The following is a 13,526-nucleotide window of genomic DNA, read 5'->3' as shown; positions in this document are numbered from 1 at the left end:
TCTCTATTGCTTGTGAGGACCAGGGTTAGCATAGATCCCAGGCTCTCTATTGCTTGTGGGGACCTGGGTTAGCATAGATCCCAAGCTCTCTGTTGCTTGTGAGGACCTGGGTTAGCATAGGTCCAAAGCTCTCTATTGCTTGTGAGGACCTGGGTTAGCATAGATCCCAAGCTCTCTATTGCTTGTGAGGACCTGGGTTAGTATAGGTCCCCATCTCTCTATTGCTTGTGAGGACCTGGGTTAGTATAGGTCACCATCTCTCTATTGCTTGTCTCATTTTTGGGACCTGGATTAGCAAAGGTCCTCAGCTCTCGGTTGCTTGTGGGGACCTGGGTTAGCATAGGTCCCCAGATGTCTATTGCTTGTGAGGACCAGGGTTAGCATAGATCCCCAGCTCTCTGTTGCTTGTCTCACTGTGGGGACCTGGGTTAGCATAAGTCCCAAGCTCTCTATTGCTTGTGGGGACCTGGGTTGGTATGATCGCCCCAGGTCTCTATTGCTTGTCACACTGTGGGGACCTGGGTTAGCATAGATCCTCAGCTCTCTATTGCTTGTGGAGACCTGGATTGATTCAGGTCCCCAGCACTCTATTGCTCGTGGTGACCTGAGTTAGTATAAGTCTTTATCCGCATCGATTACTGTATAACCAGTGTCGGTGGGAGTATTATTAGAAAATAATGTTGAGTCCACATTTGTGAAGTGGTTCTATAACTGTTGGTGTATTCATGCACACACAATCCAAGTACAGTTTCAGTACCATACAGATCGGTCTCAACCAGCTGCTCAAGACGCTGCCTTGACACCGTGTTGTCTTACATTGGGGCTAATTGTATAGAAATCAGAGCTTGTAAAGAACAGCTGCCTCATGTGTCTAGACAGGTATATTTCGGTTTGCTTCAGCTTGCGACATCTAGATTTTCAAAGCAGTTTCCAAATGATAAGTGACAGATCGTTAATATCTGAGAATGTATGTTTCCCTATCTGGTTAATAAAACTGTTATATATGATGTACACTACGTTCTATTACTGCACCAACAAGCGATGTAATTGTCCTCGATAATTATGGGTATTACATTCAGTAAACGTTTTAGAATACTCAATGTCGTTAACTAAGTGAGGTGAGGTGAAATTGGGTTTAACGTCGCGTCCAAGATTATTGCTCTTAAATAGCGACGTGCATGCATGTGTATGTGTGTGTGTGGCTGCTTGTACTAGTCCGGACTGATGCCGATTTATAGTGCTAGCCCTCTGGGATACCATGCCGCAGTTTAACATGAATACCCCACTCAGACACAGTATACTGACTCCGAGCCGACCAGTCTTTGTTTTTGCTCCTTAATGCCGAGCGCCAGACAGGGTAACAACAAGTACAATCTTTTAACGTATTTTTGTATGACGCGGCCGGGGATCGAACACCGGAACTTCTGCTCTCCGGGCGTATATTCTACCACAAGACCACGGAGGCGGTCCCGTTAACTAAGAGTTTCTAGGACCCCTGAGAGGGGCGGTTGGCTAGCCTTGTGGTTAAAGCGTTGGCTCGTCACGCCAAAGACCCGGGTTCGATTCCCCGCGTGGGTACAATGTGTTAAGCCCATTTTCAGGTGGCCCCCGCCGTGATTGCTATTATGAACAAACCACCTTCGTCCGTATCTATGGAAGCGTATTAGTGCCACAGTCTAAAAAAGGGTATCATCTACATTGGTGAAAGTATCATCTACGTAGATGTAAGTTACGTAATTTTAAAAAATTAGACTGTGGCACTAATACGCTTCCATACGTATCGTATCGTCATTCATATTTTTAAAGACTATGAGCCTCTATAACACCTTGAAACAATATAATTTTGTGACATCTTTTATACAACAGTCTGAAGCCTCATTATTATTTTTTAAAATAATTTTATGGACAATCTATTCTTTTCGATAGAATCCATTGTTTAGCTATCAGGTGTTCATAAAAAATTGTTTAACTGTAAATAACGCTTTGGCAATGTCACGGCAACGTCTACGCGCCGTGGGAATGTTGGAAACAGGAATGGCGCAAAAAGAAGTTGCCAGACATTTTAATGTTCTTCAAAACATCATATTTTATTTGGGAGAAATTATATAGTGCAGGGCAACCCTGATGACTTGCCACGGGCCAGCCGGCCACTTGTGCAGTCACGTCAACAAGACGACCATATTCGGTTTGTGCATCTACCGAATCGATACCAAATTGCCACATTAACAGCTCGGGCAAGGCCAATTAGTGGTATGACAGTACGCAGCCGGCTGAGGGAGCACAACATCCTGCCTAGACGTCCGTCGATACGTCCGCCCAATGTCGCCCTTACAAAAACAAGCAAAAATTGTCAAAATTAACCAAAACGCGACAACGTGGCATTTTGGCCATTTGTCGCATTGTCGTGTTGTCGCGCTTTGGTTAATTTTGTGACGCTGTTCCTTCTAGGATTCCATAGTTTACTGTTCACAGATAATTCCAGGCTTCGTTAATTAATCAGTGCGCTGTTTCGTGATTCTATTTCACGTGGCGAGGGCTATAGTGATCATGGATCACCAGAGGATCTTCAGCTGCGCTACGCATTTCTAAACAACTTGTGGCTGTTGTCCTTCGATAAATGCACAAAAAGTGAAAAGCAATCCCGCTGATAGGTCGTTCTACTTTTTTAGTTTGACCAGAACATCTATCAATTACGGCTTTGAATGTGTGTACACTTTCAGTAAAAATATTCTTTTTATTCGAAAAAAGGGGGGCACGGGTGGCCCAGTCGTCTAAGAGGCCGCGATTCGCTGTCCCTTGGGCACGCCAGAAACCTATGATTGTGGTTTCGAATCCCGGTTCGCCCCAATAATGTTTCTAGGTTTGTCAGAACCATACCCGTGCTCGTGGGTTTCACCGAAGTGGTAAACGTCTGAGACCTGCATCACCTCGGGCTTTCCTCCCACATTAAGCTGACAAGCCGCGATATAACTGGAATATTGTTAAAAGCGGCGTTAAACCCAACTCACTATTCGAAAAAAGGTGAAAATGTCCAGGCTTACAGAATTAGGGTCGTGGGTCCAGCGATTCCAACTCAACATGTGCTGTTAGGTTGATAATTTAGACAAACTAAACAAAGTAAGTTTCTGTAAAAGTCAGTGGCAACAAAGTTAACGGCATTGTGAAACTGGGACTATATTGGGCACTTTATTTCTTTCTAATTGCTCAGCAGATTCAAATCGATGTGGGGGCACGGGAGGCCAAGTCGCCTGAGGCGCCATATGTCGCCGTGCAGAGTTGCGTCCCCTGAGACAAGCCATAAATCTATGACACTGTGTATGATAACACTAAGTTATAACGTATATAATAAGTTAGGCAGTATAAAATAATTACGTGTTATACAGCATATAATAATAGTAAGTTAGACAGTATACAATAATAGCAAGTTATACAGTATTTGATAATAGTAACTTATACAAAATATAATAATAGTAAGCTTTAGAGTGTATAATAATAGTAAGTTAGACAGTGCATTATAATAGTAAGTTATACAGTATATAATAATTGTATGTCATGCAGTATATAATAATAGTAAGTTAGACAGTGTATGATAATAGTAAGTTATACAGTATATAATAATCGAAAGTTATACCGTAAATAAGAATAGTAAGTTGGACAGTATATAACAATAGTAAGTAATACAGTGTATGATAATAGTAAGTTATACAGTATATAATACTAGTAAGTTATACCGTAAATAAGAATAGTTAGTTGGACAGTATATAACAATAGTAAGTAATACAGTGTATGATAATAGTAAATTATACAGTATATAATAATAGTAAGTTAGACAGTATATAATAATCGTAAGTTATACCGTAAATAATAAAAGTAAGTTATACAGTATATAATAATAGTAAGTTAGACAGTATATAATATTCGTAAGTTATACCGTAAATAACAAAAGTAAGCCATACATTATATAATAATAGTAAGTTAAAGTAAGAACCCATCCAAGAATTTCTTGGACGCACCAACTAAAGTCCACACTTCTTGTGCGAAAGCAACAGGATGGCCAGAAAAAACACGAATAAATGGCAATTTGTTGAGGCAGCATTGGGACAAAGCCATGCCAACGTGTGCATACCTGACAGAGCAGAATATTCGTGATCAGCTTCAGCGACCAAAGCTGTATATGCGCCGTGAACCTGGTGAGCTAACTGCCAACACTCGTCAGGCGCATGAATCCTCAGGCCCAACAGTAGCAGACCCGAAATTGCAAATGGACGTTCGCATTAATCTCCCTAAATTATCTGATGCAGGTGTCACTGATGACCCACACATAGGCTCACAAAATGAAATTCCTGATAAATTAAAGTAAATGACATTATTTCTGTTGCTCTCAATGCGGACTGTTCTTTGCATGACATTAACTGTTGCGTGTATGCGGTTGCTTGAACACTGGAGAAACTTCATACAGTTTCCAAAGACGTTGAACCACACATGTGTAATAAAAAACAAAATCATCAAAAGAAAAACCGGATCCAAATAAAACTAAATGAAACAAGGAAAGATGTATTGTGGATAGAACTTTGCTGGAATTTACTTTCTTCATGGCAATCAATGTCAAATCGACTTAAATCAATTTGGAAAAAGTCACAGAAACAAGTCCGATGATCCACACTCTCATCAACAAAAGAAATCAATTAAAACTGCTGGTAAACTAAGGTGGATATAAAACCATACCCAAAGCATAGGACAGGAAACGAAATACTTATAACTTCTTAATTAATTCACTATATATACCTGTTTGTATGGAGTCTGTGTCTACACATACCTGTGTGTATGGAGTCTGTGTCTATATATACCTGTGTGTATGGAGCCTGTGTCTATATATACCTGTGTGTATGGAGTCTGTGTCTATGCATACCTGTGTGTATGGAGTCTGTGTCTACACATACCTGTGTGTATGGAGTCTGTGCCTATATATACCTGTGTGTATGGAGTCAGTGTCTATATATACCTGTGTGTATGGAGTCTATGTCTATATATACCTGTGTGTATGGAGTCTATGTCTATATATACCTGTGTGTATGGAGTCTCTGTCTATATATACCTGTGTGTATGGAGTCTGTGTCTATATATACCTGTGTGTATGGAGTCTGTGTCTATATATACCTGTGTGTATGGAGTCTGTGTCTATGTATACCCCCGTGGTCCGAAAATGTCTCAAACAATGGCGGCGCGTCCAAGACCATTGCACTTATGAAGCGACGTGCTCAGCATTATGAAGCCCCTAATTCTGAGCGTCAGACAGGGTAACAACAAGTACCATCTTTTAACGTCTTTTGGTATGACGCGACCGGGGATCGAACCCCGGACCTTCCGCTCTCCGGGCGGACGCTCTACCACTAGACCACGGAGGCTACCTTATATGACTTTAACGTCCAAACACGAGCAGGTGTACCACAAACTTCAATATTTCCTACACACAGAGGAACACGATATAGAGGATCTACGGTATGTAGTTGATCATAATGTCAAAAGGGCTATCACCTTAATGTACTAACAGATAAATAATTAAGAAGAATTCTTATAGACAGAACTCAATGTGAATTCGTATGACATTTGTAGAAACTATTTTTCCGTGCGTTAGGTTACAACTGGGACAGCCACGTGATCAGGTTACAGCAAATGTTCCACACACGGCCTCCATGACCATCTTACCATCTGCTTACACAATACGTCTCATCGTTTTCTTCCTCTCTGGTGATTTTAAAAAAAACATTTTATCGTTTAAGTTGACTTCTGTCAAATAGGCCATATTTCTTAGATAAGAGAAGTGAACCCTTTCTAAACAGACACGGGCTGGAATCTGTATGGGAGCAATGATGTTCAGTTCTGACGTCATACCCATGAATCTCGCGTGAGTCTCGCGTGATCACGCGATGTATGCCCAATATTTATTTCGAGTTGAATGTCCTTTAGTCAGTTTCTCAACTCGTGCGTCACACCGAAGAAAGAAGTTTGGAAATAGAAATCGGGAAATGCCTTGTCGTTTGAAAGGAATGCCACTGCTGCGAATGTCTGATAAAAGTAATCACGTATATTACAAGATGTGTTGTGTGTTATATCAACTTGGAAACGCATTTTGGAACAAATTATCTTTTTGATTATAACTGATTATTAAACTGTTATGTAACAGAATACTAGCATGTTTACTGACCCTTCAGAAAAGTAAATCTCATCAGTGAGTCAATCAGAAGAGTATGTCTCATGAGTGAGGTGATCAGAAGAGGACGTCTCATGTGTGAGTTAATCAGAAGAGTATGTCTCATGTGTGAGGTAATCAGAAGAGTACGTCTCATGTGTGAGGTAATCAGAAGAGTATGTCTCATGTGTGAGGTAATCAGAAGAGTATGTCTCATGTGTGAGGTAATCAGAAGAGTACGTCTCATGTGTGAGGTAATCAGAAGAGTACGTCTCATGTGTGAGGTAATCAGAAGAGTATGTCTCATCTGTGAGGTAATCAGAAGAGTACGTCTCATGTGTGAGGTAATCAGAAGAGTACGTCTCATGTGTGAGGTAATCAGAAGAGTATGTCTCATCTGTGAGGTAATCAGAAGAGTACGTCTCATGTGTGAGTTCATGAGGTTGAAAGTATCTGGTTCTGTTCGGGTCTCAGTCTGTACTTTGTTAGACCGTCCACAGCACAGATAAGGGACTTTTCAGGCTTACAAAATTGTTCATTCTGGTCAAAGTTTCTCGTGTATACAGATCGCCGCGTTACAGCGAATATTGCTGACTGTGACAATAAACAACAAACAAAACACACTAAACACAGTGAATGGGTGTGTTCGAGGATATATTTGTAGTACAACGTTTCAAATCCTATTATAATCTTTTATAAGAACCGTTGCTTCTTACCGACTCATTCCGTCTGCTACTGTCACCAACATCTTCTCTGCGCCCCCAAACAAGATCTATTGTGATTGTTTGCATGTCACTTTTTAAGTCCTTCGTCAACTAACTCGGAATTTGATAATAATTATTGAGTTTCCCGTATGAGGTACCGAGCCGTATACCTCCCCCACCCCCCCACACCCCGCAGATACCGTAGGGGGAATGTATTTACGGCAGTAATGAGATCTAGGTCCACGCTGAACATCACCTCGCAGACATATAACGGTAATTTGGTTCCACTTGAGACCATACTTCTCCCAGTCATCTGAGATGCAGGCACCAGATTCAGCGGCTCCGAAACACAGAACTGGAAATAGATATACTAAAACTACAGCCTACTTCCCGATCTGTTTGCAAATAGCACTCGTCATGGGAGCCTTGCATGGCACTTGACACCATGATTCCATGACGATAACACAGCGCTATTGCTGGTAATAAGAGATGCATTTCTATCTTCAACCCTGGCGTGGCATATGGCTTATGCTTTTTATTAATTGCCTGACCTAGCATAGACCTATTCCCCTTCCGTCAGAGTTATTCCCCTTCCGTCAGAGTTATTACCCTTCCGTCTGAGTTATTCCCTTCCGTCAATTGTTCCCCTTCCGTCAGAACTATACTCCTCAGGTCAGAATTATTCCGCTCTTGTCGGAGCTATTCCCCTTATAGCTTCCCCTTATACTCCTTACTCCTTATTTCCCTCACGTTTTAGTTATTCCTCTTACGTCAGAATTATTTCCCTCACGTCAGAGTTATTCCCCTTACGTCAGAATTATTTCCCTCACGTCAGAGTTATTCCCCTTCAGTCAGAGTTATTACCCTTACGTCAGGGTTATTTCCCTCGCGTCAGAGGTATTCGCCCTACGTCAGGAGTATTTCCCTCGCGTCAGAGGTATTCGCCTTACGTCAGAGTTATTTCCGTCATGAGATATTCACCTAGTGTCAGTTATACCCCGTGAGGAGAAAATACACTTTAAATAATCCCATTCCCAAGCTAAATTATAACTGCATATTTGCTCTTGTCTGAGTTATTCCCCTCAGGTCAGAGTGATTTTCCTGGTCGGGTAGCCTAATGGTTAAAGCGTTCGCTCGTCACGCCAAAGACCCGGGTTCGATTCCCCACATGGGTACAATGATTGAAGCCCATTACTGGTGTCCCCCGCCGTGATATTGCTGGAATATTGCTAAAAGCGGCGTAAAACCTCACTCACTCACCCCCTAACGTCAGAATTATTTCCCTCACGTCAGCGTTATACTCCTAACGTCAGAATTATTTCCCTCACGTTTTAGTTATTCCCAATACGTCAGAGTTATTACCCTGCCGTCAGAGTTTCCCCCCTTCCGTCAGAGTTATTCCCCTTCCGTCAAAGTTATTCCTCTTCCGTCAGTTATTCCCATTACGTCAGAGTTATTCCCCTTCCGTCAGAGTTATTCCTCTTCCGTCAAAATTATTCCCCTCACGTCAGAGGTATTCGCTTTACGTCAGAGTTATCTCCGTCATGAGTTATTCACCTAGTGTCAGTTATACCCCGACAGGAGAAAATACACTTTGAATAATCCCATTCCCAAGCTGAATTATAACTGCAAATTTATGTGTGATGTCAACTGCGTTTTGTTCTTGAAATTCGTATAATAGAAATGCGATGCAGCTGAGTACGGTTTTACGCCGCTTGTAGCAATATCCCGTGTACGCCAGGAATATGCTGCACACTCTGCATTACGTTGGGCGTCGAATCTGAGAGAACGGTTAGGCCCGAGGCTACCTCACACCCCAATATCATGGATGTAGAACTGCCGAGCATAACACAGTATAAACTTGTAATTGGATTTGACCAACACATTTAAACGTTATCAAAAGGTCACTAGGCTGAAATGGGTACCGAAACACTTCAAACTGAAGGTTCTAAACACGACTATGATACTCGTATCAAAAACATCCTCATTGAATAACCATTTCTTGTGTATTTCATTTTTAGCCACCGCCAAACATGGGTTTTTACTTTCCCTAGGTAAGTCGATTCGTAGAGATCTAGCTGAATTATTTTATCGAAGAAGAAAGATATTGGTTCAAAAATGACAATACCAGATAAAATCGACGCGAGTGTGTTTTGGAATGAGAATAAACATATTTTCCTGGGCGAGCTACATACATAGTGTTTAGTCCTAATGTAGGATATTTGCCATCCCAAAATACATACAACCTCTCTAACATGTAATGTCATTCTTAAATTCCGTCGTCGATAAACCTATTCTCATCTCTCACAAACGGTAGCTAAATATTGTTTTCCACAGGACGTTTTCCTGGAATGTGCGCATTAATTCTGAGTGATTAGTCAGTCGGACAAGGGTCAATATAGTTCCAAATGAAAGCTATGTTTTCACAGTGGAGTAACTGTAAAATAAGAAAAATGACAATTGCCTATACATTCTTTTTCTACTTGCCTTTCGCGGCAATCCATCTGTCCGCCCGCTAGAGTTACTGCCCTTTATCTAAGGGAAACTACTCTAGCCTATTTCCCAATATAGTCACAGTAAGGCTAATATATAATCATGTAAGTTTTATCTACCATCTTGAGATATTTGAATCGACTGGGTTCCGCGCGTCGTTCTGTTTACTTTCACATTTTCTATTGATGACGTAATAGTTAGTCTCATTTATTAACACTGTCAAAACCCATCTCGCAATCTGGTGTCTGGATTATTGAGTGAAGCAGTACCACTTGAACAGAACAAATATACATAATTTGGGGCCCAAAACAAAATGCAATATGTGTTATAGTGCAAACCATTTCAATACTTTTATGTTACATTTCATTTATCTAAATACCTAACTGGTTCAATATGTTTCCAAGTGCACCGAATTCTATGCCCTTTGTCTGTTTAATATATTCTGCAAACATTCGACGTATCCCCTCTTATCATAAGCCCCTCCGGGCAGGACCCTTAATCTCCAGGGCTATCTATAAATTTCAATTAACACCTCCTAACGTCGCCGGATCTTACGTCTATACATACACGTGGGACAATGACCTTGCCACACGTTATATAATACCTCGCTCTACAAAACCCGACTGACATGGTCAGTCAGGGAGACAGCCTAGAGAACAGCCAGAAGGTAAGTGACAGAACGGTTCTCCCACCCGGGAAGATTGGCCACTCGGTCCCGGTTTGCGTTCTGTCACGTTCTTATTAACATGTACCCTTTCGACTCATTTCAACCATCAACAATAAACACGGCTGCTGTCGTCTAAACTTCACCCCTGAGTTTTGTCTTCCGTCATCACCCTGAGCTACCATCCGAGGGCCGAAACGAACGCCCTTGGACAGATGATGGAGAATAATCCGGGTAGCGTGAGTTTGCTGTGACTCACGCACGATCCCCCTACCCTAACTCGCAGCAAAGCAAATGGTAGTTCAGAGGTGATGGGAGACAAAAGCAGCGTCAGGCCAGCCGCCATCTTGACGGGAAAACGAAGAAAACGACAGACAGCAGTTTAGCCATCCCGATCGTCAGTAACAGACAGCAGCCCAGCCAACCCGATTATCAGCAACGAACAGCAGCCTAGGCTACCCGAACGTCAGCAACAACGACATCCAGACAATATTCATGTAACCATGCTACAAACACTCAAGATCAAGTCGACCAACGTCAAGATTCCTTTGCAAGTACCAACCGATATATGTGCGTGTGACAATATATTTGAACTTTCGTTCCAAATCTCAACGTGTACTGTGCCTATACGTATTCCTACGGACATTCTTGTTCATATAAGGTATGTTATGTAATCGGGTATTATTGTTTCGTTGTCTTAAAATTTTTGTCATGTTTTTCTATAATGAGTATGTATTGTTATCAGAGGTACACCCTTATCAGATTAAGTTTTTGAAATCGGCTAGGCTCTTACTTTATTCATGTCCTACACCCTACGCTTATACGCATTTAGTGCAGATCCACGATATCTGCGGGTTCCGAGTCGTCCCATACAAATCAGACTCCTGGTTTCAAAGATTTTTCTTTTAATTTGTGGCCCTATAACCATTACTATAGACAATAGCTTTCAAAAAGTTATCCAATACACTACAATTTCCTGCTTATATCTTCATTTATTCCTTTTTGAGTATGTAAGCACTGAAATTATTTGTACTCTTTGTGAAAACTGATAAAATCGATGTAGTAGCAGCGATTGTAGAAGTATAATAAGTTAGGAAGCCTCGTTGCTTACCAAGCTTATTCAGTGGAGATTGTATATACAGTCTATATCCTACTTCTTCGTTTCGCCAACGTGATTTTGTGCTTAATTATGATACCGGCGAAAATTATGTATATTCGTGCGATCAACCGTAAATGGTCTCTGGCACACAAAATACGATTCGATCAAATATCTTCGAGACAATTTCACATGATTGAATTTTTCATTACATTCCAGTTTAGACTTTTGAAGTTGGTTAGGTTTTGCATTACACATTCTACTTTTTAGCGCAGATCACACTTCACATCTGCTAGCCTTGTCGAGTCTAGGCTCACAATATAAGACTCCCAATTTCAAAGATCTTACTGTTATCATGAAAATATTACTTTCATATGCAAACGACAACGCTTTACCCACATTATGTTTTTGTCCCTACGTCATCAGTCTACTTTAATTCAACAATGTTTATTGTGTGTTTCAATGTGATACTTTTGATCTAGCAGTCTGGTATTCCGACTGCAAGGGCGACCGCGAGCAGGATGTGCTGCTCGGTGGAAACTCGTCCAATGTTCTTTGTGTATGAGCCGGAATCTCCGCTCACCTGTATTTTGTGTGTACGAGCTGGCACCTCCGCTCAACTTGTTAATGTTATGTATAATTGTTTCACCGATATTGACAATGTTGTTATTCACTTATTTACTTTTACACGCCTGTACATCTTATCTACTGTCATTTCATTCATCTCAGTCAAGTGTAGTGCATGAAGCAACCACTTGCCAACCTGTCGATGTCATTTGCATTGATCTTTACTTGTACTTGTACTCCATATTGTCACTATTTTTAAAACGCTTTTGAGGACAAAAGCTCCACGACGTTCAGGGGTATTGTTATAGTGCAAACCATTTCAATACTTTTATGTTACATTTCATTTATCTAAATACCTAACTGGTTCAATATGTTTCCAAGTGCACCGAATTCTATGCCCTTTGTCTGTTTAATATATTCAGCAAACATTCGACGTATCCCCTCTTATCATAAGCCCCTCCGGGCAGGACCCTTAATCTCCAGGGCTATCTATAAATTTCAATTAACACCTCCTAACGTCGCCGGATCTTACGTCTATACATACACGTGGGACAATGACCTTGCCACACGTTATGTAATACCTCGCTCTACAAAACCCGACTGACATGGTCAGTCAGGGAGACAGCCTAGAGAACAGCCAGAAGGTAAGTGACAGAACGGTTCTCCCACCCGGGAAGATTGGCCACTCGGTCCCGGTTTGCGTTCTGTCACGTTCTTATTAACATGTACCCTTTCGACTCATTTCAACCATCAACAATAAACACGGCTGCTGTCGTCTAAACTTCACCCCTGAGTTTTGTCTTCCGTCATCACCCTGAGCTACCATCCGAGGGCCGAAACGAACGCCCTTGGACAGATGATGGAGAATAATCCGGGTAGCGTGAGTTTGCTGTGACTCACGCACGATCCCCCTACCCTAACTCGCAGCAAAGCAAATGGTAGTTCAGAGGTGATGGGAGACAAAAGCAGCGTCAGGCCAGCCGCCATCTTGACGGGAAAACGAAGAAAACGACAGACAGCAGTTTAGCCATCCCGATCGTCAGTAACAGACAGCAGCCCAGCCAACCCGATTATCAGCAACGAACAGCAGCCTAGGCTACCCGAACGTCAGCAACAACGACATCCAGACAATATTCATGTAACCATGCTACAAACACTCAAGATCAAGTCGACCAACGTCAAGATTCCTTTGCAAGTACCAACCGATATATGTGCGTGTGACAATATATTTGAACTTTCGTTCCAAATCTCAACGTGCACTGTGCCTATACGTATTCCTACGGACATTCTTGTTCATATAAGGTATGTTATGTAATCGGGTATTATTGTTTCGTTGTCTTAAAATTTTTGTCATGTTTTTCTATAATGAGTATGTATTGTTATCAGAGGTACACCCTTATCAGATTAAGTTTTTGAAATCGGCTAGGCTCTTACTTTATTCATGTCCTACACCCTACGCTTATACGCATTTAGTGCAGATCCACGATATCTGCGGGTTCCGAGTCGTCCCATACAAATCAGACTCCTGGTTTCAAAGATTTTTCTTTTAATTTGTGGCCCTATAACCATTACTATAGACAATAGCTTTCAAAAAGTTATCCAATACACTACAATTTCCTGCTTATATCTTCATTTATTCCTTTTTGAGTATGTAAGCACTGAAATTATTTGTACTCTTTGTGAAAACTGATAAAATCGATGTAGTAGCAGCGATTGTAGAAGTATAATAAGTTAGGAAGCCTCGTTGCTTACCAAGCTTATTCAGTGGAGATTGTATATACAGTCTATATCCTACTTCTTCGTTTCGCCAAC

The sequence above is a fragment of the Haliotis cracherodii genome, unplaced genomic scaffold (assembly GCF_022045235.1).
Source record: "Haliotis cracherodii isolate W230 unplaced genomic scaffold, xgHalCrac1.p SCAF_6, whole genome shotgun sequence".
Classification (NCBI taxonomy): domain Eukaryota; kingdom Metazoa; phylum Mollusca; class Gastropoda; order Lepetellida; family Haliotidae; genus Haliotis; species Haliotis cracherodii.
The sequence above is the reverse complement of the archived record's forward strand: the minus strand, read 5'-3'. Positions refer to the sequence as shown.